At 36.9% G+C, this 25,854-nt stretch overlaps 1 protein-coding gene across 1 annotated transcript in view; it reads left to right on the forward strand.

The window, feature by feature from the left end:
- Nucleotides 1–25,854, forward strand: part of IMMP2L (inner mitochondrial membrane peptidase subunit 2) — a gene marked incomplete at both ends in the record, with an annotated part of 874,930 nt that overhangs the window by 599,062 nt on the left and 250,014 nt on the right. The window lies entirely within an intron of this gene.

The following is a 25,854-nucleotide window of genomic DNA, read 5'->3' on the forward strand; positions in this document are numbered from 1 at the left end:
CAATGTCTCTTTTCTCCATTTACTCCCCACTTCCTAAGCCACTGGTAGCCACCATTCTATGCTGTACTCTCATGACCTTTACATTTATAGATTCCACATAAATGAGATGAGCCGAACCTGGGGTGATAAAGATTCTTCTATTATTAATGATATTACAGTGAAATACACACATTTCATTTAAATTGGAGCTCTGAGCTGTACCCTAATGCCTGCTTAAATGGCTGATTAAATATGGGTATGTTTTCCTAGGAGACGTGTATTTGTCACCTTCTTTTGAGTGAGGACAGAGGGGAAGTCATTTGGTCTGCCTTCCTGGGGATAAGGTCAATGAAGGGGAGCTTTAGTCACTTAATCGTAGTGTTGTCGACTCACACTTTACTGGTGGTTTCGGAAATGGTGACATCCCAGGGGCCCTAGGACAGTGTTTGTACCATTGCTGATGCATATGAAATCTTATTACATTACTTTTGACCCCTTGGGTTTTATAATTTTGATTCCAAAGCACACGGCTTTTTTGTAATTTTGCAGTAGATGAGTGGTTTTAAGAATCTGGCCAAATAAGGAAGCTTTGGGGACAACTTTGAAAATACAGATTTCTAGACGTCAGTTCAAGTAAATTTAAACACCTAGGAATGGAGCCCAGGAATCTATAATTTTTAGAAGCTTAGCTGGGGGGAAAAAGGCATGGGTCCCCCTGAGACTAATTAAATCAGGAATGAGTTGGACAAAGCCTTAGGATGCAGCATTTTAGGGACTCTCTGGGTAGTGCTCAGGTAGCTATGGTTGAAGATTACTGCTCTAAACTTTTTTTCCATCTCTAGGAGTCAGCTTTAGGAACCCTCTGTTTTCTGCTTACAGGATTCAGTTACCTAAAATTCCTTTTCAGGGGTGAATAAAAGGACCCCTGTCTGAATGTTCATGAGCCAAGTGGTCTGGAAGCCTCTGTGTCAACTGTAGAATCTGTACTATTGGAAGCTTCAATTTGTGGCGTATTTAGTGTTACTGATAGATTCAAGAAAAGTGATTTGCATATAAAATGATCTAATATTCAGGTTTTCATTCTATCTCCCTTTTCTTCAAATTCATTTTCTGGTAAGAATTGCATATTATACTTTAAGAATATTTTCCTTTTAGATGACCATTAGAAAAAAATCAATTTTATTTTTAATAAAAATGCTATCAAATGCTTACCTTATTCAAATCTGTAAGCTGTAATTGTCATATGTAGATGAATTCATTTGGACTTTTTCATTTCACTTAGAGAAATGTGTTTACTGGAAGCATATTTCAGTAAAGAAATTTGTTTCCTGTCTAGTCTGATTTAGAATGACCTGGCATACAGCACTTGTCCACCGTCTTACCTCAGCTCCTATTGTTTTATGTATCCTTAACTGTGCTCTTGTACTATGAGATGTTTATGAATCTTTAACTGTACAGATTTTATTATAAAATATCTGTCTCTTTTACTCAACTAAATTCCTCAGCCAGGATGTATTTGGGGTCATCATTTGATAATGCTCCCACTCCTACCACTTAGCAGAATGTTGATCAAAGATTAGTAGCTCATCAGTGTGTGTGTTGAATCATGTGTTGATAACCTAGACTGCCCTTTAAGGATGGTAGTACTTCTTAAATGGTTTTGCCATGTAACTGGGAGATGATGTGAAAGTTGGTGGTTCAGAACCCAAAAGGAGCTTAACTGGTATGCCTGTTAGTAGACAGACATGAAGTGAGGTCTGGGAAGGAGGTCTGAGAAGCAGGACAGGGGAAGAGGTTGGGGTCCATTTGGGATAGAGGGCTGTCCTGGGTGACAGGAGGCCACTCTCTGTGATGCCCACATGTTTCAGTAGGTCTTTTCAGTTCACTTGCTTGGTGTATGTTGATTTCAAATAGGCATGGTGGGGTGATGAGGAACATTGTGTGCATCTTTGTTGGCACAGTTAAAACTAAGATTCACAAAAGAGTGTCTGGCAGAGGCCAAGGTACTGTGAGAGCATAAAAAGTAACTTCTTAAAGGACATAATAGAGTGTCTGAAATGGGATTTTACTTTCACAAATGAGAACTTGGTGATGTCAGCAAAATTAGATTGGCTTTACCCAGTATAACAGGTCTGAAAGTGAAACCCTTCTTCCAAGTGCATTGTTACTACTGGTTGAATGAGGTTTAACCATATGGTATCGCCATCTTGTATTGAACCATATAATATTGAATATAAGCAATTGCATGACATCTGTATTAGCTTGATATTCAATAAAGACTCTTGCCATGATGTTGTAGAGCTATGAATTCCTCTTAGAGTTTGAAGTACCCTGATTCTGCCCTCAGATATGGAAACTGTTTTTTCCAGTGTCTTCCAGTTTATAAACCCTTTCCTCTCTAAATGTGCATCCTGGAAGCACATGAACCCGGGATCCATTCCTCTTCATGCATTGCACCACAGTCATAGCCTAAGAAGGATCTTTGTCTACAGTCACATCATGCCCTACCTTTATCTCTGCTTATATCCTACTCTGTCATTTTTAAAACTGTCTCTGCCTTTTGTGTTGTTTCTATTATTAGGAAAAGAAATCTGAAGAGGGAGAAAATTTATACTTTCTTCTAATTGAAAAAGAGCATCTGGACTCAGAACTAGTCTTATAAAAAGTTAGTCCCAACAGCCTTATTTATGGAAGTAGAATTTGAGAGAAAACTGGAACCATCTCCTGAACCAATAGCCTGGAACTTTAGCATCAAAGATGAAATGCATAGAGTGAGACTGAAGACTTTCAAATCAGCCCTGTGTTAAGCACACATACTTTTTTATATTACAGTTTCATATGTTCTCACTTCTCATTCATAAGGGGCTGAATTCAGCCAGTCTTCTGTTATGTATCTACTGTAGTCAGGTAAAAAGTGCCTAGCAGTAGAGAAGGTTAGGTGGGGAGTAGGGAGGGTTTCTTTAAGAGAGGTGGAAATTATGGAAAGGGAAACATCAGGGATTTAACTACTCCTTCTCTTGGGTTATCTGCCTGGGGCACTTCTAGACTATTCCTCCCGCTCCCATCTGGTAGGAGCCAGTGAACCCAGAGTTTGGTCAATGCCTCATTACCCCTTTCAATCCATGAATTCATGGGCATCTGTTCCTCCTGTCAAATTGTCATCCTGTTCAAGTTCGCTGCAGCTACAACTCCAAGACCTTACTCCAGGTCCTTCTCCCTGTGTAGCATACTATGAAAATGAAGGAGCAGTGTTTCCAAGTGTGTTGGATACTTAACTGTACATGATGAAGTTAATATAGCTGTCGCTTCCACACACTTCTTATTTGTGATTATGTTTCAAGTAAGCACTGTAACAGCAATCCTAAAAACCCTGTGGCAAAACTGAAGAGAGTTGGAGCTCTTCACTGATGTAATATTCTGAAATAACATTTTCACAGGTTCGCCTTATTACTGAGAGCATGTATCGTAATATATCATGTTAGAAAATTCAATTGCATTCTCCAGAAAGGCAACCTGGAATTCTTTACACTATTTTTTCAGTTATCTTTTTCATCTTCACATTATAATTCTGAGGTTAGATTCACATAGAGGAGGTCCATAGTATTAAAACTATGTGTACAAGGAAGATGTAGGTGACATATTCTCCCTTTGAAGCTAAGGCAAGAATATCAAATATTTTCTAAGGACTACCTGAGAATATAAAAACAATACTCAGTACATTCAGAAAGAAAATTCTTAAGTAGCCATTTCAGAAAAATCTTGAATGCATAAGGCTTTTTCTCTGATTCACTTGTTTATTCTTTCATTCCAGAAATATTTATTTAGTCCTTTGTAATTGTTATTGTCTAGGCAATGTGGATAAATTGGTAAGGGCCCTACTCTCATGAGCCTGTATGCAAGTGTGATGTAGAGAGATGGGGGCCACAAATGGGATGCAGAGACAGACCATGCCCAAGAAGAGAAATAAAAGGGAAAGGTAAGTGCTGTGAAGGAAATAGAAGAGAATGTGGTTATACCTGCTGTCTGAGTCCAGTGGAGTAGAGGTATATGAAGGTTTAGGTAGCAAAGAAAGTTATCCTGAGCCTGATCAATAGAAAGGAGTCATTCTGCAAAGAGGGGGGACAAATGTATTCAAGTTAGAGGTAACAGCAAGCCCTTAAGGTGCAGATGAAGTTGGCATTTGTAAGGAAGAGAAAGAAGAGGCCCTTGGTGATATAGGAAGTAGAGGGTAATGGGAAGAAGAGGAAAAAAACAAGACCTGACCACATAATGCCTACGGGCAAAAACAGAACTTAGATTTTAAGTAAGATCTGAAGCCGCTGGGAGGTTGGGCAAGGAAGTGGCATGATTTGATTAATAGGCCTAAGTGATAACTGAGGCTGATGTGTATCCAACTATAATGGGAAGGAGGAAGAATAGAAGCTGGAAGCTGAAGGGCTATAATAATCCTGGAAAGAGATGTTGACAACTCAGGCTGGGATGCAATGAGAGAGGAAAGAAAGTTTGATAAATGGAGCACTGGTGTGCTTTTAAGAACAAGTCCAAGACTTGCTGAGGATTAGATTAAGGGCTGATGAAAAACAGAGAATTACAGTGGCTTGCTGGGTTTTGGTCATAAGGAGCTATGTAGTGGAAATGTTTATGGAGCTGGGAAAGGTGGGGTGCAGAGGAGAGCCAAATAGAGAGAGATGAGGCCAGTGGAATGGAGTATAAATCACTTGAGCACTGCTCAATTTACAAGTGTTACTCTTGCTGCCGCCAATAGCATTTCTTTCCTTCCCAGGTGTTAGCGACATCCCTTATTTCCATAAGAGCCCCATGTATCTTAGGCCAGGGGAATTCCCGATTCCTCTTGATGTCCTCAGAGAAACATTTGGAACTTTTCAGCAGAACATATATTGCAGAATGAAGTAAAAAGTGCTTCTCCACTACAATGCACCAATAAAATTTTAAAAAAGAAATGATTTTTTTAAAAAAGTGTATCTCCTCTGCATCGCTAACCCAAGGCTCTCATCCCAGTCCCAGTGTGCTCTATTTTCCTCTTTTCCCTCTCTGTGCTCTAACTCTCACCCCTTGCAGCCCCACCGTAGTATTCACCTGCACCATTATAATTTCCACTTTTGTCCTTACCCCCCCAGAAAAGTTACATTTTACATTAATTAGATTTGAAAGGCCTTTGAAGGTCCTAAGAGGGTATTTTAAGATCACAAAATCTATGTGACTCAACCATTGTAGACTGATGATTTTTTTTTCTATGATTAGCACAAGACTGGGCACCAAAGAAGCAATTTTAAATCTATATAAACATGTCTGTCTTCAAGAATTTAAAGTATGACTGAAGCTACAAAATGCATGTGTTTTGTGTGTATGTGTGTGTTTGTTTGTATGTGTGCGTGTATGTGGTGCTGGGAATTGGAAGAAGGGGAATTCTACTTCTGAGCTACACCTTGAGCCCTATTTTATTTTTTATTTGGAAACAAAATCTTGCCAAGTTGTAGAGAGCCTCACTAAATTGCTGAGGTTGACTTAAACCTGTGATCTTCTTGTTTGAGCCTCCCAAGTACTGGGATTACAGGCATTGCCACCACATCCAGCACATAAAAAAAAATTTAAATAATAATATCGGAAAATTAAGCTTTGTGGAAATCATAGGGTTAAGTTTATCATGCCGCACGGTATAATTACATCAATATGGTTACAGTGAGGCAAAGGTTATTTAATTTACTTTCTAGAAACTTGAAGCATTTAATTAAAATTAAAACTATTTAAGTAAGTCAAAAGCCAATTAATTATTTGCTTTGAGATAGATTTATTGTTCATCTGTAATATTTTTAAGTATCTTTTTATTGGTGCATTGTAACCATACATAATATTGAGTTTTAGTGTGGTAGAAGTACACATGTATGGTGGTGATTTTAATCTCACTTTATGACTTCAAACTTTACTAGGAATTCAAATCATTAATGTGATAATGAAGTGCTTTGAGTTTTATGCCATAGCTCATGTATTTATTCTACTCATCCCTGGACTTTGGGCAAGTTTATAACTATTCCAGGCTGCACTGTCTTTCTCAGTAAAATGGGAAAAATAATAATATAACCTACCCATATGACTATTGTGACTGCGACCAATACATGTAAAATTTGTCTGACACTAAGTAAGAATTCAGAGAACATCTTCCTCCCTGTTATCCTTTTCATTGCTGGCATGAGTGACATAAGCAATGAGAGCTGCCAGGACAGGCTGCCTGATCCTTGGAACCAAGCTCAAGTTGGGGTGGAGGGATAGTGTCAAAGTTTAGTGCTGCCTCAAACCATAACACCAGGGAAGGAGCATGATCCTTGTAAAATAAGGCAGAAGAAGCAGAAGACAGTAAAGATGCCTGGTTGGTGGAGAAGCTGGTCACCATCTTTCCAAATCATTGTTCTACAGATGAAAAGGAAGTAAAGGCTTTAGTGCAATAATGAAGATTTACTGTTGTGCTGTGTCAAAGCTCCTTGTAACTATGTATTGACCTACTGGTGTGTCTGATTTACACTGTTCAATCTTATATAGGATGCAATGATTAAGAGCAGTATGCTCAGCTGAAGTGCTGATTACCTCTCTTGAGATGAGACTAAATCTACCACCAAGACACTGATGAATTTGTCTTTTGACAGACTGGTATTTAATAGTAGTTATCTTCCCACATCTTCCACCTCCTTTTGTGGTCATTTTCTTATTATGGGGAACTAGAAGAAATTCACAATTCAGTCATTTCATGATATTTCTCTTTGTAAATGGCACCTTTTCTGACACTTCTTGATCAGGGAAGAATCAGACAGTAACTGATTCATTTCTGATTTGTTAATACAAAATCTTTTTGTTATTTCATCACTTTGAGACAGTCGTGGGAAATTATTTAGCTTTTAGACTTTTCTAAGCCATGAACCTGCTTAAGCAGAAGATGTTGAGTAGCTTGTTGAATTATGTAAAGTTAGGTTCAAAAAGTCAATCTTGATTTACAGCTGTTGCATGAAGAATTCGGTGCAGGCTCGGTGGAGCACATTATCTGCAAATAATACTCTATACTTGTGTAGAAAGAGCCTGAATGCAAAGAGACTTTATTCTATATGATTAAAGCACAAGTACTTCATAAGCACTGTAAAGCACTCTACTACTGATATGAAACAGAATTCACATGTAACATTTATTCGACCCTGGGCAGACCTAACCCAAGGACAAGGAGGAATTTCTGTTGATTCCCAAGATTATAGGGGACCCAACTTTTCTCAAGTAGAGGGAAATATCTTATTGCTAATCTGCTGCTTTACAGGTTTCCGTATATTGTTGATTACGATGCAACTTCAGTAGCCATTAAATCCCATGACCATTAAATGCCAATCATTCTAGTGATATAGCAGAGTAAAGGATACAATCCTTGAGAATTCTAAGATGTTGTTCTGCTTCTACATTCATTCGCAATAGACAAACAGTTTTGTTAAGTCAAAGGACTTTGCATAGATGGGGATATGTATACTCTTATGCCTCATTTTTATTCCATTTATGACTTGCAGTTGACAAAATAACGTTGCTTCCATCCCATGTGAGGAATATCACCTGCTAGTATTTTTTTTCACAACCAAAATAATAAGAGGAGAGCCGGGCGTGGTGGCGCACGCTTGTAATCCCAGCATTCAGGAGGCTGAGACCAGAGGATTGCGATTCGCAGACACCTTCAGCTACTTAGTGAGGCCCTTTGCAACTCAGTGAGACCCAGTTAAAATAAAGATTAAAAAATAGGGCAGGGGGTGTAGCTCAGAGGTCGAATGCCCCTGGGTTCCATCCCCAGACCCACACACACACAAAAATGATAAGAGGAGACAGAGCTGGAATACAGATAGCGCTAAGATGTTCCAAGTACAATTTATAATACTAAAAGGAAGCATAAGCACGTGGCCAGGTGGAGATTAGTAGCAGGAGGCTCTGGCCAAGTCACTCTACAAAATTGTGGGTTTGTTTCATTACACTGTGTTTTGCAGCAGGTCTCCAGCCAGTCGTGTTAACATCAAAGAGACTGATGTGCACACTTAGGTTCTTGATGCCATGAGTGGGCTGGAGGCTTAAGGAAAGTCTACAAGCTCAGCAGGGTAACTGAAGCAGAAGCCTGGTTACGCAGATATGGTCCACACAAGAGATGGTTGCAACCAGGTGGTAGTAAGAGGAGAAGGAAGTTCAGAAGAATTATTTGAACAACTGGCAGGATTCTGGGTGCCAGAAAGTCACCTGCACCATGGCTGCCTCTGGCGCAGGAACCTGAGGGGCTGCGCTGTCTTCAGGGGACATGGTTTCTGAAGCTGAGACAACTCGAGAAAGGCAGATTTATCAAGTTTATAGAGAGTTGCTAAGGGATAGATGATATCCGTGTTACTGTTGAGAATGTTAATATCTAATGTAATATCAGAAATCCTTAGCAAGAGTTTCACCAAAAGGCATTTGCAGGGAGTTTAGTTACACCATGAAGGGGCCTTTGTGTAAGTGCCTTTCTCTTCACTTTGAGCGTGCTTTTTTTTTTTTTTTCATGTACTTTCTGTGCATTCCTGTTTGATTCTCTATGTTCTGTGTCTCTGTGGGGGTTTATCATTGAATATATACAACAAGCTCTTAAAATTTTATCTTTTTATCCTGATTTCTGTTTGTTTGTTTTTTTTTTGTGTGTGTGGGTCTGGGGATGGAACCCAGAGGCATTCGCCCTCCGATCTATACCCGCTGCCCAATTTTTTATTCTTTATTTTGAAACAGGGTCTCACTGAATCGTGGAGGGCCTCAGTAGCTGAGGCTGTCCATGAACCACGATCCTCCGGTCTCAGCCTCCCAAATGCTGGGATTACAAGCGTGCACCACCATGCCCGGCTGATTTCGGTGTTTTTTTAACCACCCTCTCCCTGGTTTTCATTTATTCACTTTTTCTATACTCTGTTTCGTAATCAGATATAATGCAAAGTTAAAAGAATGTGTATGTGTATCTATATAGACACATATACATATATATATGCATGCATTTTTATTATGTTTTGATAAGATTTTTATTTATTCTTCTTTAATTGCAAAAGAATAGTTAAACACTATCCTATTTTAAGAAAATATTAAATGTATTTTGCTTCCATCCTTAGTTGATCTTTTAATGTATTTTTATCTTTAGCAGTTATAAACTATTATTTATAATAGAGACACAGAAAAACCCTTTCTTCCTTCTACTTTATCTTTCTTTCTTTTCTTTTTTTTTTTTTTGGTGGTACTGGGGTTCCTGGAAGCCCTTCTACCTCCGGGATATACTCCCAGACCTATTTTTTATAATATTTTAAATTGGAAACAGGGTCTCTTAAGCCAGCGTGGCTAGCTTTGAACCTGCGCGATCCTCCTGTCTCCGCCTCCCAAGGGCGGGGATTACAAACATGCGTCACCACGCCCAGCTACTTTATTATTTCTGATAGGTGATGGCATATACAATCTTGCATCACTTAACAAGAAGGATATATGAGGTCATTGTGTTAACATCATGGAGTGTACTTATACAAACCTAGATGGCATAGTCTACCACATACCTAGGCTATATGGCATCTACTGTTGGGTATATGGCTCCCTCGTGGACCAAAACATCATGATGCAGTACGTAACTGTATATTGTTTAATCCAATATTAATTATTTATTTATTTCTGGCCCTGTTTTTAAAAGGATTGGAAGTAACATTAAAAAATATAACAAAAGAGAGGGAGCATATCAAGAAGAGATAATTAGGGTAGAGAAAAGAGTCTTTGTAGGGTGGTCAGAGGTGGGTCATTGAGTTGGTTTGAGCATCCTGTAGGCCAAAACTGAGAATTAGGCAAGGTCACTGTTCCAATTATAGAAATACAGGAAAGAAAGCTTCCCTATGCTCAGAGGCTTAAAACAAGGGTATATAATTTTCTCCTGAGGCAGTAACAAATTATCACAAATGTAATTACTTAACACAAGTTTATTATCATATAGTTCTGTGGGTTAGAATCTGACATAGATATTATCGGGCTAAAATCAAGGTGTTAGCAGAGCCATATCCCTTTCTGGAAATTCTGGCAGACTGTTTCTTTTCTTCCTTTTTCCAGTGTCTAGAGACTACCCATTTTTCTTGGCTCCTGGTACTTTTCCTCCATCTTCAAAACCAGTAGCATAGTGGGCATGGTGGCCCATACTTATAATCCCATACTTGGGAGACTGAGACAGGAGGATAATAGGTTCAAAGCCAGCCTTAGCAACTTAGGCCCTTGGCAACTTAGCAAGACCCTGTTTCCAAATAAAAAATAAAAAAAAAAGTCCTGCGGATGTGGCTTGGAGGTAGACTTCCTCTGGGTTCAATCCCCAGTACTAAAAAAGAAAAAAGAAAAGAAAGGCAAAAACCCAGTGGCAGTGTGTTTTATGACTATTTTTCTACAGTCATATTTGCACTTGCCCCTCTTCTGCTACCTTCCTCTTCTAAGAATTATGATGCTCTTGCCACCCACACTGATAACATCTTTGCAGGGGGCATTATCATGTCTTTCACAAAAGAGTATGAAGTTATCTGGTCTTCCCAGAGCATCTCTTTCTCTGTCTTTATGTCTCAGATTGCTGAGCATCTTCTATATATTGTTTGAGAGATCCAAGCACAGTGAGAGTAAGAGCAAGAGAGTCACTAAAATAAGGCCATATTAGAAGGAAAGAAATTGGACTGAAGAAGTGTCAGAATTTTCAGACATGTTTTAAAACTACTCCAGTCACTTAAAAAAGATTTAGTATTCCCTGAACAACTTTTCTTGGGGATAACAAGTAAATAAAATTTTTTTCATAGTTCTCATAAAAGGACACTGCATGTAATGTAAAAGATGATGGTCTCACCAATATCTGTACAAAAACGCAATGATAAAATTCATATAGATCTTTATTATAGCATTTCTAGGTGTTAAAACCAAAGTACATTTCAGGAAGAAAATAATTCTACAAGTTGCAAAATGCTTTATTCTCCATATATAGGTCTCTAATGGACCAAGAGAAGCCAGAAGAAAATGTAAGGACTATAGAAAAATTAGTGTACATATACATTCTTCAGCTATTCCTCTGTGAATATAATATTTTTTGATCTAAAAGTTAAGATGTTGTATCAGAGATGAAGATTATATTCTTTGACAAAGACTATAAACAATAATAATATATGTGGATAGTTAATGGCAAATCTTTATGTTTTTAAGCTACATCGGTGTTTATTTCTATGATGAAGTAAATCAGTTGGGCTTTTCTCCATGTAGTTACCAGTTTCAGCCATAAGTAAACACCATTTTTAATAAACAAAGGATGGAAACACTACAACTTAAATGGCCATTTTCAAGTTTCATTACAACAGCTGCTATCCTTACATATGAAATGGTTGATTTTTCATCATAAGTATTTTGCCAATATTTAAATCTCATGTTATAGATGTTTACTAAACCTTAGAGTGTGATTTAGGTCTATACACTCTGTTCTTAAGTCATGTTTTAATGAGAGGACAGTACATACTTTTGTCAATTATATCTTGCAATTTTTGCCTCTTTATATTGTCTTCAATAATATTTGTTTTCTCTCATGGATTGAGAACAGGGCCAGTCAATCACTTATATATTCAGCAGTTAGTGTACACATGAGCAGTCTACTCTTTCCTTTGCAATTAAGTAATATAAGATACAGACTGTGAAATGAATGTATAAAAGATAATTGCATGGCACACTTAATCGAAAGCCAAGTTCACTAGCTTGCTAATGTTATCATTTAAGTATCCATACTTGATTATTGTTGTTTTTTCCTATTGCTACCTAATAAAATGGGAGATTGCAGACAAATTCTCAATGCCTGTCAAACAGACATATATTTTTGCCTTAAATGTAAGGTCAGTAGATGACCTGAAGATTGAATAAAGCATCTATTTGCGAAAGTATAGCTTAGTAGAGATGAGTATTTAGACAAGGGATACTTTAAAGGGGCTTTTTTTCTTCTTTTCTTTTTTTTATTTTTTATTGTTGTTGTTGCTGAGGATTGAAGCCAGGGCCTCACACATACTAAGCATGAGCTTTGCACTGAGCTTTCCTGCTAGACTCTCATTTTTAAAGATAATCCTTCCTATTCTCTTTATCTCTTCATGCATAGTTGGTTAGGAGTCCTTGATTCAAGGCCTTCTCTTGAAGTTAGATTATTAAGCTCAAGTATCTAAAGTATGTATAGCTATTTAGTTTTTGTTCACTCAGCTTACTAAATAACCAAAGATGATTTACATGTTTGTGCATGTCTATATTGAAGATAAAGTGAGTCTTCCTCTGCCCTTCCTCTTTAGCTCTGCCTTAAAATTTTTTATTTTCCACATCTTATATTGTGATTGATTTTTTTTTTACTTCAGCAACACAAGTTTTAAAAGACTTAACTTTCTCTTCCATACTCCTATTTTCCCTCTTTATTATCATGTCTATTCATAAATGGTTAGATGTAGTAAAATGTTCTATAGCTCTTTTTGTTATTTTTTACAGAAAACATCTGTAACCTTTTCTTGAATTATATGTTTGAAATTTTCTAAAGTAGTGGTGGTAGAAGCATAAACTAGAACATTCTTCCAAATTAGTTAGTCTGCTGTATGTACCAGTATTCCTTTGAAATAATAATTACAGCACAGGGATGAGATAAAAAGTGAAACATCCAACAACTATCTGCATGTCTTCCTAAACGTGAAAATCTTGTTCCCTAAGGGAGGACATTATTTCTTATCATTTATTTACATTCTTAGGATATCCAAAATTTAAGATACAACCAGCCTGTCCAGGCCCCCATAGTGACAGAAGCATAGAGTAGATATGGTACCTACAGCCAATAAGACCCTACAACTTGCCAGAAGGATGAGGTCCCTGCATGTCATTTCCAAGACACCTTTTGCATAGTACTGCTAAACTGGAACCTCTGGAGGCCTTGTAAAAGAGAAATAAAGATATGTAAAATCTTAATCCCATCTTATTACCATTTTATCTGTGTGTAGAGATACAAGCATTTTCACACACACACACACACACACACACACACACACACACACACGCGCAAAATCTCTTTTCAAATTTGATTAATAAGGGACTTGAGGACTGAGGATGTAGCTCAGTGGTAAAACACTTGCTCAACTTGAGGCCCTGGGTTCAACCCCAACACTTCTTACCCCACTCTCCCCAAAAAACCAGACCAACAGATTAGTGGCTCAGGTAAGTAATTCCAGTATTTGGGAGGCTGAGACAGGAGAATGGCTGGTTTAATGCCAGTGTGTGGTAACTTAGGGATACTCTGTTTTCAAAATATAAAGGCTAGAGGTATAGCTCCAAGGTAGACTGCCCCTGGATTCAGTCCCCAGTACCACAAAATAGATAGACGACAGATGGATGGATGGATAAATAGATAAACAGAGAGATAAAAGGAAATTGAGCAAACATTGGGGAAAAAGAGCCATTATTTTTCATATTCTCAGTGGTCAAAACCTGGCTTCATGCCGACAAATCCTGCAGTACTCCATGTGAAATCACAAAGTGGGGGAAAGAAGGTATTAAGATAAGATGACAGAAGTCTCTATAATGATAGGAGCTGATCCTTTGCCACAGTTGAGCTGAGTGCAACCAATGAGGAGAGTCAGCTTTTAATTCTCCCATAAAGAGTCGAGGAAATGAGAATTGGGGCTTCTGTTGTCGGTTCCTAGAAATAAGGCCACAGTGTGAAACAGCCTGTAGAACATGGGGACAAAGCCCTTCCATTAAAGTTCTGAGAAATCAGTTTCAATTTATGCTTAAATAAAGACTAATGTTGTGATAAGAAGTAATGTTCTAATTAAAACATCTGATCATTTGAGTCCAATTTAGATCAAATTAACAGTGTTTTGACAGTATATTTCAGTTACTCACCAATAATGAACTGTGGACAAAATATTTATGTGTAAAGTATATTTGATAGATGATATTGTATGGAAAATAAATGCTTAACGATACTAGGTTTACTGAATTCTTTTTAAATGTCATAATATTGAAAAAGCAAAAGTCTCCCTTAAAAGTAGTGTTATGTGGTGTGTGTGTGTGTGTGTGTGTGTGTGTGTGTGTGTGTGTGTGTTTGTGTGTGTGTATATATTAAAGCCTTCTTTCAGGTAAAATCCACTACATTAAAGAATTAACTAAAATTTATTTATTTATTTATTTATTTATTTATTTATTATGGTAGTAGGGATTAAGTTCAAGGACACTCTACCATTAAGCTTCAACCCTAGCTTGTTTTCTTTCTTTCTTTCTTTCTTTCTTTCTTTCTTTCTTTCTTTCTTTCTTTCTTTCTTTCTTTCTTTCTTTCTTTCTTTCTTTCTTGAGTCTTGTTAAGTTACTCAGGCTAGCCTTGAACTTGCAGTCCTCCTGCCTCACTCCCCTGAGTTACTGGAATTATAAGCATGAGCCACTGAGCCTAGCTGGTTTACCATTTTATTCTTTTATGAATTTGTGTTCTCTTTTATTTTGTTCTATAGGAGTGGTAGAAAGCATCAATCAACTGAAGCTTATTTTTATTTAATTGAAGAAACTATTGGTGCTGTTCATGTTTTTTTCCCCCAATTAATGAATCAAATCTCTTTCTTACAAGGCTACAAGTTCCAGCAATGGTGCAGGAAATTGTAGTGCACTGCAATAATCATGACACTGCAAGAAAAGATCATTTCTGACTAATGCCAAGGACTCTGGGGAGTTATGAAAAAGCGACTCCACTTTCTGATCAGTTATGTTGGAGTAGTCTATATTAACTTCGAGGAGTGAGAGGATCTTCCTTGTGCCAGAGCAATTTATACTTCCAGTTTCACATATACGTCAAAATAATGTTCCTTGTGGAGTCCTATAGGTAGTTGAGCACATTTGTCATCCTAAGATCTAAGATTTCTCATTACTGAATAAAGGAAAACATTGTAATACCAGTCTGAAAAGGAAAATAGTAGAAGAAATAAGCAGATGGTGTCACGTCAGGTATTTTTCCCACCTGCCCCAGTTTTCTAAAATTCTTGTTTTCAGTTTATAGTGAAACCCATCAAAGGGAAAGTGATTTGAAGTAAAGCATCTTGGCCCCTGTTAGTTAGTTATATATAAGACAATGCAGATAAATAATGAGGGATTTGCAGAGGTCCTTCTGACAAATTTCCTCTGGCTTTGAGTTATGCAGTGGAAGAGTCCAGTTCTTAACAGATGAGTATCTCAGTGTAGGTGTCTACACCTGCCACTAGACCAGGACACATAGAGATGCTGCCATCTTAAGAAACTTCACCAGATGGGGCGGAGCCTTCCATCCCTAAGGTAAAGCACCACGTCCAGTTTTACATATTAGTGGTATGTGGAAAATAGGATTGTGAAATACATATTTTTGTGTATCTATAGTCCTGTGTACCAGAGTTCAGCCAAGTATACATAATAAGTAGTACATCAAAGGACCAAACAACCCCTTTCTCACAGTTTTCAAAGCATAAGGCACAAACTTAAAAAGTTTTTAAAAAGTAATTAAGTCATAAGTGAGAAGAACATTGCAGGGAAAACTGATGAAATATAAGTAAGCCTGTAGTTTAGCTAAAAGCGTTAAGCCAATGTTAATTTCTTAGTTTTGATGTTTGTACTATTGGTTATATAGGATGTTAGTATTACAGAAAGTTGAGTGAAAGGCATATAAGAACTTCACTCATTTTACAACTCTTCTACAAATTTAAAATCATCTCAAATAATTTGCTTAAAAGATTCACACCAGTTACTGAGAGAAAGGAGTGGCATGAGTCAGAGCTATGATAATTAGTAGGTCATAACCCATAATGATCATTGCATTTTCTAAAACCTGCACATTTAATGAGATCTCGAAGCTTAGGAAAGCACTTTAAGTATAAAAATACAACTCAAAAATACAGGAACTCATAAGATCAATTCCCAGTATTAGGACTTTCAAATTTACCTGAATCCTCATAATAATGTCCACAATACAGGGCATATTAAGGGATGTTCTGAAAAAAAAAAAAAAAAGGAAAAAATCCAAATCACTTCCAGAAACTTTAAGATTAGCTCTTCAATGACATCTCTATCTCAAAGATTTCTGTGAGATGTTTCTTAATTCCCAGGAAGTGACCTGTCAGTGACCTTGATTTGTATGTGCCTTGTGCTAAACATGTGCTCCAAAATCAACATATCCTGCTGTGTCCCTCACTAAGGTATATACTCTTGAAGGGAAGAACTTATTTTTTATTTATTTTTCTTAATGCCTTAGCTCACACTAGGTACTCTTAGAATATTTTTTCAAGAAGTTGATGAATCTCAGTGTAGAGAAACATTGCTCATTGCAAAACCTCCCCCCCTTTTTGTTTGTTTTGTGTAAGAGCATCTTTAGTACAATTTCCTGTCCAGAGAGCAAGTGAGAAACACCTCAAGAGAAAAATGCTTCCTCGAGGACTTTGGTCTTTTTAGGATGCTTGACAACATGCCCTTGCTGTCCCACAGAATTAAATATATATGATGCAGAAAATAAGTAGAATTTCCCTAGGAAAGACTTTGTATTGCATAGGCTCAGTGTATTGGCTGATTTTGTTGTTTCTGAGTTCCATTTATAATTTCTGATATTGAAATCTTAAGTATTTGAAAGGTTGAGTTAATTAGATATACCTTTTTTATTGGTGGATGGTAAGTATACATTATAGTGAAGTTCTAAGTGATAGAGACACGGTATGTCTTACTACTTGCTGAGGATGTTCTTGAACCTGTGCACAGTAATTATTGTGTTTTTCTCAAGGCCCCACCCCACTCCTCTACCCCATACATGATATTGAAATTGTTATTGGTAACTTCATATGTGAGCATAGCATTATTTGAACTGTTTCCTTTTCTTAACCATAATTTTCTACCCCAGGCAAGATCAATCTCTTTTGGTTTCATTTTGGTAAGAAATAATGAGTCAAGTCAATCAAAACTTAATTATGAGGAATGAGTCTGTCATTTTAAACAATATTTAAAGTAGTGAAATGCAAGCTATAGTTGAAAGTAAATATGCTGAAAAAGGAAAGTCATGCAAAATCAGCGTATGCAAATGCATCATCTTCAGAAGGTTCTGAATTGGTTTTGGCTTCATGGTTGGTGCATTTGGTATGCATTGTGGCCGCTGCTGTTGGAAGGTTATTAAGGTTGACCTAGATTTTATTGGTGTTTACTCTAATCTACTCAATTATCTTTGGGGGTTTGTATGAGTCTCTGGGAAAGACAAGCCACCAACCTCTATTGGTTTATTTAGTAGTTGTAAAGATTGCATAAAGTGCTAACTGATAATAATGAAAACCTGAACCATTATTTTTATTAAAATTTATGATTTTATTTGGAAGCTTGTTGGGAAAATTATTTTAATAAAAAAAGAATGATTCACAGAAGTTACATAGAAAAAGCAATGTAACAATGGAGAGCTTTTATTTATTTATTTATTTTTTGCGATACTGGGGATTGAACCTAGGGACATTCTACCTTCAAGGTACACCCCCAGTCCATTTCTTTTATTCTTTATTTTAAAATAGGGTCTCACTGAGTTGCAGAGGACCTCATTATGTAGCTGAGGCTATCCATGAATTGCAGTCCTCCTGTCTCAGCCTCCCAAGTACTGGGATTACAAGCGTGGGCCACCACACCCAGCCATGTTTTGTATTTTTATAGCTCATGCCACTTAAATAAGGGGATTAAAGTAAAAGCACTATAATTTTAGAATTGTAGGCTCAAGAATAGCTATGAGACATCCCAAGTACTTTCTTCTTTTAACTATATGCTAAAATGCAAATAAAAATTTATTATTTCTTCAACAATAACTTTAAAATCTGTGTTAAAAAATTTTTATTGGTGCATTCTAGCCATACATCTTAATGGGATAAAAGATGGTGGAGACATACATACACACATTATGCAATTAGCCCTTACCCAGTCCCTACTCCATTCCCTCCCCATCCCTCCTTCCCATGCTTGGCTTAGTGATTGACTTTGATATGTTTGTACATCATGTTCTTTATAGAGTTTTCCTCTTCCCTCTTCCCATTCCCTAAGTTAGATGACTTTATTTGTTCCTCTATAGGATTTCCTTCATCATCTAGAGTTCCTCCTGTTACTCATTTCTCCCTAGTTTTTGCATATTAGGGAAAACATCTGATTTCATCTTTTTTGTGACTGACTAATCTCACTTAGCATAATGTCCTCCAGTTCTATCCATTTCCCTGTAAATAATGTAATTGTGTTTTTCTTTATGGCTGAGTAAAATTCCATTGTGTACATATTCCACAGTTTTGTAATCCATTCATCTGTTGATGGACATCTTGGCTGGCTCCATAGTTTGGCTATGGTGAGTTGTACAGCTATGAATATAGATACACATGCATTAGCTTGATAGTTTGTTTTCCTTTCTTTTGGGTAGATACCCAGAAGTGGTATTGCTGGATCAAATGGTAAGTTTGTTCCCATTCTTCTGAGGATCCTCCATACTCATTTCCAAAGTGGTTGCACTAATTTGCAATCCCAACAACGTTTTAGAGTTCTCACTTCTCCATATCCTTGCCAGCATTTATTGTTGTTTTTGTTTTGAATGATTGCCATTCTAGTTGGAGTTAGGTGAAGTCTCAGGGTGGTTTTGATTTGCATCTCTTTGATTGCCAATGATGTTGAGCATTTTTTCATGCATTTATTGGCCATTTGAATTTCTTCTTTCGTGAAGTTTCTATTTAATTCACTTGCCCATTTTTTGATTGGGTTATTTGTTTTCTTAGTACTGAGTTTCTTGAGTTCTCTGTATATTCCAGATATTAGTCCTTTATCAGAAGAGTATGTGGGAAAAATCTTCTCCCATTCTGTTGGCTCTTGATTGGGGTTCTTGACAGTTTCCTTTGCTGTACAGAGGCTCTTCAGTTTTATACAATCCCATGTATTGATTCACTTTATAATCTGTGTTTTGGGACATCCAATACCTAGATACAGTTAGGCCATGTTATCATACTTACTTTTTGCTTTTTTTTTTTTGTGGTTCTGGGAATTGAAACTAGGGGTATTCAACCTCTGAACCACACACCCCAGCCATATTTTACTTTTATTTTGAAGCAGCGTATCACTAGGTTAACAATAGTCTTACTACTTGCTGAGGATGTTCTTGAACCTGTGATCCTCCTGTCTCAGGCTCCCATGTGCTAGGATTATAGGCAGGTGCCACCATGCCCAGCTCATACGTTCAATAACTACGACAAATAGGAAAGGATTGAAATTCCTGAGGGAAAGACTTGTCCACCAAACACTTGGGATGCTTGGTTGTAGTTTTCTACTCTTCACCTATCACCAGTAGTGAGATGCCACTTTTGCATGGGCAGACAGTAGGAAAGCCAGGGCATAGTGTACCTGTGAGTTGGTTTTTACTTGAGCAGTACTTCAGTAGTCACCTAATAATCTCTCAAACATATTTCCCAAGTCTGGAATGATTTTCGGTCTAGCCTCAAAATTGCTCCTTCTGCCCATAAATTCATAATATTTTTATTAGTTTCTTGCTAGCCATTTGGGAATTTACAAACTTTTTTTCTATCAGACAACTCATGTTTTTCTCATCTAAGTTATTTCTGAACAGACAATATATTAACATTATTTATAATTTTGGAACATTTTGTAAAGGAGAAAATACATTCCCACCTTGTTCCCATATCCCTACTCCCCCTCCTTCCAGAGGTGTTTTAAATGCACATGCAAGCAAAATAGAACTTATTTCACCTATAGTGTTTATTCTTCTCCAGTATTTTTAATAGAGGAGCCTGGACTAGAGTTAGACTAACTTAGGGATTGAATCCTAATTCTCAGTTTCTTCATCAGTAATATTAGTTAATTATAAAATCATCTTCATGGAGTCTTTAGGAAGGTTAATATGAAGGTTGCAAAAAGGCATCACTCTGAGAGTGCTCATGAGTGTGGGTATTGTCATTACTTAAAACCTTTGAATGCAAGGAAAGGTATGAGAAAAAAATAGTGTGTTATTTGTTTCCTAAGACTGTCATAACTAATTTTCACAACCTTTGTGCTTTGAAATAACAGAAATGTATTCTCTTATAGCTCTGCAGGCCAGAAGCCTGAAAGCAAGGTGTTGAAAGGGCTGTACCCCCTCTAGAGATCCCTTCTCTCGCCTCTGCAGCTTTAGTGGCTTTCAGCACTGCTGACCTCGTGGGCCCATCAGCCTCTCTACCCCTCCATCTTCACCTGTGTCGCTCCTCTTCTCTATTCATCTTTCCTCTGTATCTCTTGTCACCTGAATACTTGTCATTTGATTTAGAGTCCGCCCAGATGATCCAGGATGATCTTATTTTGATATTTTTAGTTTAGTTATATCTGTAAATAACCTTTTTCTGGATAACTTTACATTCACAAGTTCTTGGGTTTAGAATATTGACTTATCTTTTAGAGGGCCATTATTCAACCTGCTATAAATATCTATTTTATAATCTGTATTATGGTGGTTGATCTATTAACAGAAAATAGTTTTGCAAACCACTAATATATTACCAATTATAATGTTACATATATAAAAACACTGATTGACATTTTATTTATATTATCCTCACACATAGTAAAATTTACTGGCAAACTTGGAAACATAAAATTATCAAGTTGTTGTATATAAATCTACCCCAAGCAAGGAAAATAGACATTATTTTTGCTTGTACAGTTATTTGCTTTTCCTGCCACCCTATAAGTGTCACCCTATATGCAGGATATAGGAGGGAAGGAAGCCCAGAAATTTAAAAAGTAAACGATTATATGGACAGGTTCATCCCATTTGATAACAGAAACTAGGATTGCTTGCCACATCTTCAAGGGTTCACTTTCGCTCCCTGTTGTAAATTTCCATTCCCAATGATGTCCCACCTCTTTTATATAATAGAATGTCTTACCCATTCTGTCATAGCACAAAAGGAGTTGGAAGAAGTTGAAGTGCCAGATGAATTTTCTATATATCTTTTGGAACAGAAAAAGTAGAGAAAATGTTAAATTTTCTCTCTGAAAGCTTCAAAGAATCACCATTTGTAAGAGAGAAAAATCTCGATTGCATTGCGAGCATTTGCAAAGACACTTATGTTGTCACAGGATAGTTCATCTGTCAGTGTCATCACAGTGACTGATATCCTGTAATTTGTGTACGACTAAATCATACGGCGGGAGCACTGATTTTTAATTTTGCTTTTTATTTCTCTTCCACTGATTAGCCTATAACATCTCTACGTACCCATCAAGGTCAGAGCATGCCAGAACCAGCCTTTTAATAGATACTTTTGAGTTTGTAGGATTATTATCTAAGTTAATTGATGCCTCACGGGCTAAGAAATGCCTTAGTAGCTTTTTTTTTTTTTTTTTTTTTTTTTGGTACTGGGAATGGAACCCAAGAGAATCTACCATTGAGCTATACCCACAGCCATTATTTTTTTTAATTTATTTATTTTTTTTACTTTGAAACAGGGTCTAAGTTAGCCAGGTTGGCCTCAAATTTGGGATCCTCCTGTCTCAGCCTCCCAAGCACTGAGATCACAGGTGTGTGCCACAGTACCCAGCTGCTTAGTTGTTTTTAATTAACTTCTCAGACAATCTGATAGGATGTTTTAGAGGATGGCATGATTTTCATAATTTCACTTCCAATGTATTATCAGAGTTTTATCCTTAAAGCTTTTCTTAGTCCTATTTAGAGATATGCTTCCCTTTCTTTTCTTTTTTTTTTTTTTTGTGGTAATGGGGTTCCTGGAAGCCCTTCTACCTCCGGGCTACACTCCCAGACCTCTTTTTACATTTTATATTTGGAAACAGGGTCTCCTAAGCCAGCGCTGGCTTCGAACCTACGCGATCCTCCTGCCTCTGCCTCCCAAGCGCGGGGATTACAAGCGTGCGCCACCATGCCCGGCGCTTCCCTTTCTTTTTTGAAGCACAATATTTACCTTTATTTTTATTTAAAATATTTAATTGACACATAAAATTTTATATTTTAAATTATATACTGTGATGGTTTAATGCATGTTTATCCTATATATTCATCACAATCAAATTAATGAACACATTCATCATCTCCCATGGTTAACCATATGTGTGTTGTGTGAATGAAGACACTTATAATCTGGTCTATTATTAATTTTTATTTTCATGCTGAGGATGGAACTCAGAACCTCCTGCATTATAAGCTACACCTCCTGGATTCATATTATTAACTGTACTCACCACACTGGTTTGATCTCCAAAACTTACCCATCTTATACCTGGAAGTGTCTGTCCTTTAACCAACACCTCTCCATTTTTACCACAGCCCTGGCAACCACTGTTTTATATACTCTTTGGTTCTAAGAAGTTTGGGATGTGTGTGTGTGTGTGTGTGTGTGTGTGTGTGTGTGTGTGTACACACACCACATTTTCTCTGTATATTCCATTGATGGATACTTAGGTTGTTTTCCTATTTTTGGTATTGTGAAAATGCTACTATGAGCATGCAGACTACATATATCTTTTCAACATGCTAATTTCATTTCACTTGAATATACCCAGACGTAGGCTTGCTGAATTGTATGATAGTTCTAGTTTTAAAATTTGGAGCAACCTCTTTGCTGTTTTCCATATGATTGCACCAGTGTACATTCCCACCAACACTGTGCAGGGTTTGTTCTCTTTTCTCCCCAGCCTCACCAACACTGTCTTCTTTTCCACAGTAGCCATGCTGACAGATAGGGAGTGTCATCTCATTGTGGTTTTTTTTTTTTTTTTTTTTTTTTTTTTGGTGGTACTGGGGTTCCTGGAAGCCCTTCTACCTCCGGGCTACACTCCCAGACCTATTTTTTTATTTTTATTTGGAAACAGGGTCTCCTAAGCCAGCGCGCGGCTGGCTTCGAACCTGCGCGATCCTCCTGTCTCTGCCTCCCAAGCACGGGGATTACAAGCGTGCGCCACCACGCCCGGCCTCATTGTGGTTTTCACTTGTATCTCCCCGATGATTACTGTAGTTGAGTACCTTTCCATATGTTGTTGCCCATTGTGTGTTAGAGTTCTTCTTCCTAAAACTGTTGCATTATTCTACTTCCACCAATTAAACCACCTTAACATTTAAATACTTAAAGTAATTTTCTTCTTTAATTTTTTTCTATAATATTTAAGGCTCATATAAATACGCATAGACAGCCAGGCGTGGTGGCACTCGCTTGTAATCCCCGCGCCTGGGAGGCGGAGACAGGAGGATCGCTCAAGTTTGAAACCAGCCGCGCTGGCTTAAGAGACCCTGTTTCCAAATAAAAAGGATAAAATAGGTCTGGAAGTGTAGCCCGGAGGTAAAAGGGCTTCCAGGAACCCCAGTACCACCAAAAAATAATAAATAAATAAATAAATAAATAAATAAATAAATAAATATGCGCATAGACTTATATGCTTTTAAAAAAGTACAGAGCTTTGATTTTAACTTGTTTCCGATATGATAATTATTATAAATATCATATCATCACACATGTAACACATTATTTGTGACCTCTGCTCAGCATTTCACAGTTTGAATGTATTATAATTTTTAAGGAATTTATTTATTGTTGATCATGTCTATTTTTCATACTTTGTTTGCCATTGCAAATAATGCTGTAGGGATAATTCTCATACACATGTTCTTATGTAGTTATGCAGTTGTTTCTGTGTATAGAATTCTAAAATTACTAGGCCATAAGAGCCTAGAAAACATAGCCAATTTGACTATTGAAAGATAGATTGAAGGAAGAACACTAACAGTTTTCTTTCATTTACAATGCGGGAGGGAGGGAGGGAGGGAGGGAGAGAGAGAGAGAGAGAGAGAGAGAGAGAGAGAGAGAGAGAGAGAGAGAGAGAGAGAGAGAGAGTGGGTTTTGACATTTTAGCTGTATACTGGAAAGAGTTATGTATGTAAAGGATATACTGATTCCTTTGAAATGAGTATGACTAGCCAATATATTTAGCACTGCATGTACTGTAGAAAGTCCTCTTTTCTAGGAACTTTTTCTATCTTCCAGGAGAAATTTTGTAATACATTTGCAGTGACTTCTGTAGAGGAAATTATTTTAATACATATTTACTACCCTTTTAGATGTCTGAAATAAGTACATGAATTTTCCAAGAACCCTTGAACAAAAATTGGAGGATTAGATAGGTTAAAATAGATAGCTATGATATTTGTCTCTTTCTTCCTTGATAAATATGAGTAAAGCTGGAAAAAATATTTTGTTTGTATTGCCCAAAGCAGTATCCAAAGAATAGGAATATTGGTGTCAAGGTGGGGAAGTAAAAACACTTGCAATTCTGGTAAATGACATACATTTAATACCAGACCTCCAGGGAATTTCTCAAAACTCCCCTTTCAACCACTTTTTGCCAACTTTATTAGGAGTCTTTAGTATTTATGAGTATGAATCCCTTTGTTTGTATAGTTTCTGTTTAAACAGGAACAACTCATTTATTCTCTGTTCTGTGTTTTCATGTCCATGAAGATAGAATAATTCTCACATAATTGAAATCAGAGCATGACTGCTAAAATAAAGTTTCTGAGTGCTTTAAAACCCTTGGGGGGAAAGGCAATTTTAACATAAATTAAGGCCTTTTGATTTACACTTTATAATGTATTTTTAATTCCACTTTTAAAGCTGAATTTGAATTCATGCATTTTTATAACTCCTGTCTTTTAGATTTAAACTTCTTACAAGATAACCTCAGTAAATGGCTATGAAGAAGCATGTGGGGTTATCTGTACATTCTAATGTTAATTTCTAATTGTTCATCAGTAATCATCTTAATTGTTTATCTTAAAGAGTATAAAAGTATTCAAAACTGCTTTTTAAATTACATGTATAAGTATTTATGGTTTACTTGGACAGGGTCTTAAATAAATGTTTGTATGTTTTCTACCGCTTGATTCTGAAAAGCCACTGTCAACATCTTTGTAGGAAGAAATGTGTGCACATATGTATGTGTATATATAGAGACAAACATTTATGTATGCATGTATGTGGTTATGTATATTCATAAACACATAAATCAACAACTATATTTAACAGTTAATTAAAATGTTTCTCTCCTAAATATCTTTGGTCTTTCACAATGCTGAAATCTTTCCAGTAGGTACCTTCTATATTAAATCTCATTAACCTGAACATAGGAACAGAATATTGACATAAAGTCTTCCTCTGAATCAAAATATTTTCACCAATGGCTAAGTACAATATTGTATGTTCAGGGTTTTTGAAGTATATTTTGCCAACCAAATATAATGAGTGAAAAGAGAGAATGATCATATTCCCCTTATGAAATCTGTCTGTTGTGACTTCTCTGTTTGATGAAACCAATTATGACTTTAAACTTAACATTAGATAGGTAAGTTGTCACCTTTTTTTCAAATGTGACCCAGTTTTCTACTTGGTACCAACAGTCTACTCATCTTATAGAGACTACAGTCCTCTTTGATGTCCCTCTTTTATTTTAATTTTTTATATATTTCTTATTGGTGCATTGTAGTCACACATCACAATGGAATACAAGACTTGTGAGGATATACAAGCACATATCATCCAATTAGCCTTTATCCAATTCCCATCTCATTCCCTCCCCCTCCCTCGATCCCATGATTGGTGATTAACTTTGATACACTTGGTTACGTACATCATGAGTTTTAAAGAGATCCTATCCTCCCCCATCCCATCCCCTCTGATTGGTTACTTTAATTGCTCCTCCATAGGGCCCTTTCTTCAACTAGATCTCCTATTACCTATTTTTTTCCTAGTTTTTGCATATTAGGGAAAGCATCTGGTT

This window comes from Muscardinus avellanarius (assembly GCF_963383645.1).
Source record: "Muscardinus avellanarius genome assembly, chromosome: 9".
NCBI lineage: Eukaryota > Metazoa > Chordata > Mammalia > Rodentia > Gliridae > Muscardinus > Muscardinus avellanarius.